Source organism: Petaurus breviceps, unplaced genomic scaffold (assembly GCF_028583685.1).
Source record: "Petaurus breviceps papuanus isolate PSGF00001 unplaced genomic scaffold, PetGlider_PUasm1.0 90919, whole genome shotgun sequence".
Lineage (NCBI taxonomy): Eukaryota > Metazoa > Chordata > Mammalia > Diprotodontia > Petauridae > Petaurus > Petaurus breviceps.
Genome location: NW_027187378.1, coordinates 37,827,396 through 37,832,613, shown reverse-complemented (window position 1 = coordinate 37,832,613; position 5,218 = coordinate 37,827,396).

The following is a 5,218-nucleotide window of genomic DNA, read 5'->3' as shown; positions in this document are numbered from 1 at the left end:
GCAGCTGAGACCCCAATAACTTCATGAGGGTGTGGGTGTGCCCCAGGAAACAAGAGGAAAGAGGCAGAAAGGGAGGTACCATGTATTCCTCAGTCCCTGAGGACGAGGGATAAGAATATAAAGGAGTAATAAGAGAACAGAGAAGAGCAGGAGCAAGAAGTTTCCATTCTCTTCTGACTGGAGAGTTTGTCTTTTGGTAAAGAACGAAACTATAAGAAACCACATGAGCTCCTCAAGGCAGTTCAGGGGCAGATTTTGTGGTAAATCAATTTCTGTATGAGATAATTCCTATTTCCCAGGCTTAGTGGAGGGCAAGGAGAGATGGTGTCTGTAATGGAAAGGAAAGCCCAGGAGACAGTCATTTTCTTTGCATTAAAGTCTAGTCACAAAAGATTTTTGGTTTAGTGGTTCAGCTGTGGCTGAAGTCATCGGGTTTGGACTTTTTTCAAGTCAGCAAAGAATTGAAACAGTTCATGGTGGAAGATTAAACCAGAAATGTTTCTTACTAGTTCCACTTCTAAAAAGCCTATGGAGTACAGAATCAATTCCATTCGAAGTTGGGGAGGGAGCAAAAAAGGGGAATTGGGCATCCCCCAAGGAGAGTTTTCATTTCTACCATAGTTGCTGCCATTTAAATATTACTTAGTTCTGAAAGGAGATGAGAACATGGACTATAACATACCCTTTACACCTCTGGAAGTGAATTACTGAATCATAGATCCAGGACAGATAAGGCACCTAGGCAGCACAGTGGATAGAGCACTGACCTTGAAATCAGAAAGACTCATCTTCATGGGCTTAAATCTGGCCTCAGACTTTTACTAGTTGTGTAACTCTGGGCAAGTCACTTAACCTTTTTTGCCTCAGTTTCCTCATGTGTAAAATGAGCTGGAGAAGGAAATAGCAAATCACTCCAGTATCTTTGCCAAGAAAACTGCAAAATCAGTCATGAAGAGTTGGACATGACTGAAAAATGACCCAACAAAGATCGAGAAAGACTTCTAGTCTAGCCTCCCACTCAAGTCAGGAATCCTCTCTATAGAAGGGTATTGAAACTGGGATCCAGGAGATCTGGAGGAATTTAGATGGGAAAAAAGTAATCTACTTTTATTTTCACTAACCTCTAACTGAAATATAGCTTTTCCTTTAATTTTTTTGGGGGGAAGGCAATTGGGGTTAAGTGACTTGCCCAAGGTCACACAGCTAGTAAGTATTAAGTGTCTGAAGCTGGATTTGAACTCAAGTCTTCCTGAATCCAGGACTGGTGCTCTATTCACTGTGGCACCTAGCCACCCTTCAATTATGATTTCTATACATATCATTCTCCAAACTCTTCTTAGCCTCATTTTCCTCATCTATAAAATTAAAGGGTTAGAACAAGATAGCTGTCTAAGATCTTTTCCCACTTTCAATCTATGATCCTATAATGTCTCCCTTAAATCTTCTCTTCTCTAAATTCAATACCTCCGTTCCTTACATTGAATATTGTATCCCCTGATCTTCCTGATCAGTCTTCTCTAGGTAAACACCAACTTGTCAATGTGTCACTTGGCATATTTCTCCCAAAATTCAACAGAATGCCCTGAAAAGACCATATCTAAAACAATGAACAATAGGGCTTCATCTCCCCCATTCTGGAAACTGTATTTTTGTTAATGTAACCTAAAATTGCATTAAGTTTATTTTTTTGGCAGCCATATTATACACGACTCATATTGAGTTAACAGTCACCAAAATGTGCTAGATCTTTTTCACACAAATTAAGCCAGTTTTCCCCATCAGGCAACTGATTTTAAAAAGAAAATCAACACAGTGTCCACATTCTGGATGCAGGAGTGGAAGAAGTAGCTTTGGAGTTACATGTCCATAGAGGTTCATTTAAATATGTTTGAGGCCCACCTCTGCTGCTTACTACCCTTGAGGAGGTTGGATGAGGTGTCCTCTGATGTCTGTTCCATCTCTAAATCCTGGGCTGTATTAAAGAAGACCAAGATATGAGAAGAGAGAAGAGGAAGGTACTACATATAAATTTCCTATGAGCCTTTCTTCTCTGGGGGAGGAAGAAAATCAGGGGCCTGAAAAAAGTCATTAGGCCCCCATTTCAGTTCTTCTGCCCTGTTTAAACCTTCAAATGTGGTACAAAATATCCATCAAAGCCCCACTTCCCACCATACTTCAAATATACCAGTGTTCCTTGTATATACTTTAGCACTGGTCCCAACCCTAGAACTGGAGTTCAAATAGTCACTTTGTCTTGGGTCATGAGGGATGCAATAGGCTATCCAAGACCATCCCCTCAGGAGTTTGGGGACCAGATCAAATTATACTGGGTAGGTGGGGGAAGAGGGAATGATTGTTGTCTTCAAGTATTTGGAGAGCCATCACATAGAAGAAGGATTAGAATTGTTTTGCTTGGCATCAGAAGACAGAACTAGGAGCAAAGGATGGAAGATTCAAAGAGACAAATTTTGGCTCAACCTAAGGAAAAACTTCCTAACAATTAGAGCTCTTCCAAAGCAGAACGAGTTGCCTTATGAGTTGAATTCAATTCAATAAGCATAAAAACCTACTACGTACAAGCCACTCTGGGGAGGAAGGCGGGAGAATTGAGCATGCAGGATACCAAGTAAAAAAAAAATCTTCATATAGAGACTTTTTTTTAAGCAATCAGGGTTAAGTAACTTGCTCAAGGTTACATGGCCAGTTATTTCTGGGTGTGGTGCTGAGTATCTGAGCCCAGATTTGATCCCCAGGTCATCCCGACACTGGAGATGGTGCTCTTACTCGCTGAGCCACCTGGCCACCCCTAAGCAGTTGGGGTTTAGTAACTTGCTCAAGGTTACACAGCCAGGTGTTTCTGGGTGGATGCTTAGTGTCTGAACCCAGATTTGATCTCCAGGTCATCTTCACATTGGAGCTGGTGCTCTTACTTGCTGGGCTACCTGGCGCCCTCCATATAGAGACATGTTGAAACTAATCATTGGGAATGTTGTAGGGGAGAAGTCTTCTTAGTTATGGGTTCGACCAGTTGGCATTTGCAGCCCCTTAGAACTCTAAAAGCCTAAGATTCCATACATTGCATCCTCCATCCCAATGTTTTTTCATTGGTGAAATGAGGTTCAAATGAACATCAGGAACAATCTTGAAAGGGGAAAAAAGTCATGAGGTGGAGAGAGATGAAATCTGCACAGAAAAGTATGGAGGGAGAGAGAGCCATCTCACCTGCTTTGAGTGGGGGGAAAGGGTTTTGTGAATTGATCATTTTATATATGAACTCTAGGTCCTTTTGAACACCAATGAGTAATGTCCTTCTTTCTCTCCCACTGAAATCCTCCCTTAATCACTGCCCTGCAGCCAGCAGTGGAAGCCTACCTGAGCAGTGTCTGGGGAGCTCCTATACCACAGGAATGGCCCAGTCTGCAATCCCCATAGGAATGCTCACCATGAAGGATCAGCCTAACAGAAACCAATTGTTTTTTTTTTTTTCCCAGAGGCCTGTGGAATATTCAGCTCTTTACCTCTCTGGCTTTAATGTCCTTATCTATAAAATGGGAGGTGTGGAGTTGAATAGATCATCTTTAAAACTGCCTTTGGTTCTGATAGTAATCTTGGAAACCATCTATCATGGACATTATGGGAATATGCATGGCCTATTCTGCAGACATTTTCCAAACCTGCTTTCTTGTGCTAGGTGCTAATCTAGGCAAAATGGGGTAGCCACACTGCTCATCTCTGTCTCTGAGCAGTCACCTCACTGTAGTTATCATTTCTAGTGATGGCTGACAGAATTTCAGAATCTCAGAGCTCAGAGGGACTTCAGAGGTTATTTTTTTTTTATGTTGGAAAAGAGTTAGAATAAAATCCAAAGGTCAGCTCTAGAATGGACCTTAGAAAGCATTTCATAAAATCTCCCCAATTTTATAGATAAAGCAGCTGAGGCTCAGGGAGTTTGCCCAAAATTACACAATTAAGTGAGAGTTAGAACTTGAAATCCAATCTGGCTCCTACCACAGGACTCCCCAAATCCAACCCCTACCTGAACACGAATTCCTTCTACAATATCTCTGACAGGCAGTGACCCCCATCTCCATCAATGAAAAATTCATGACCTAACAAAGCAGCCTATTCCATTTCTAGACAGGTCTAATTTCTAGGATAGTTTTCCTTATATTGTCCAATATGTCCTTGTATGGAGCATAGTTGTATCTCCTGACACAGAAGGAGGAAAGCACTAGGTAGAATTTTCCTATGAGAACAGCAACAGAGGAGGTAACAAGAAGAATTTAATGCTGTTCTGCTGAAGACAAATCAGAACCAACTTAAACCTTCTTCCATGTGATAGTTCCTCAAATGTTTTAAGTGACTGGTGTGGAAGCAAATAGACCAAGTCATTTAGCATTGTATTTAGTGATAGAATAGGTAGGATGGATGGATGGATGGATGGATAGATAGATAGATAGATAGATAGATAGATAGATAGATAGATAGATAGATAGATTAGATAGAAGATAGATGATAGAAAGACAGACAGATAGGATAGATAGATGATAGGTAGGTAGGTAGATAGATAGATTAGATTAGGTAGAAGATAGACGATAGAAAGACAGACAGATAGACAGGATAGATAGATGATATAGATAGATAGATAGATAGATAGATAGATAGATAGATAGATAGATAGATAGATAGATAGATTAGATAGAAGATAGATAATAGAAAGACAGATAGGATAGATAGATGATAGATAGATAGATAGGTAGGTAGATTAGATTAGATAGACGATAGATGATAGAAAGACAGACAGATAGGATAGATAGATGATAGATAGGTAGGTAGATAGATTAAATTAGGTAGAAGATAGACGATAGAAAGACAGATAGATAGACAGGATAGATAGATGATATAGATAGATGATAGATAGATGATAGATAGATAGATAGATAGATAGATAGATAGATTAGATGAAGATAGATGATAGAAAGACAGATAGGATAGATAGATGATTGATAGATAGATAGATAGATAGACAGACAGACAGACAGACAGACAGATAGATAGATAGATAGATAGATAGATAGATAGATTAGATAGATGATAGAAAGACAGATAGATGGAGAGGGAGAGGAGAAAGGAGAGAGGGAGAGACAGGGAGGGAAGGGGAGAGAGAGAGGGAGAGAGAGAGAGAGAGAGAGAGAGAGAGAGAGAGAGAGAGAGAGAG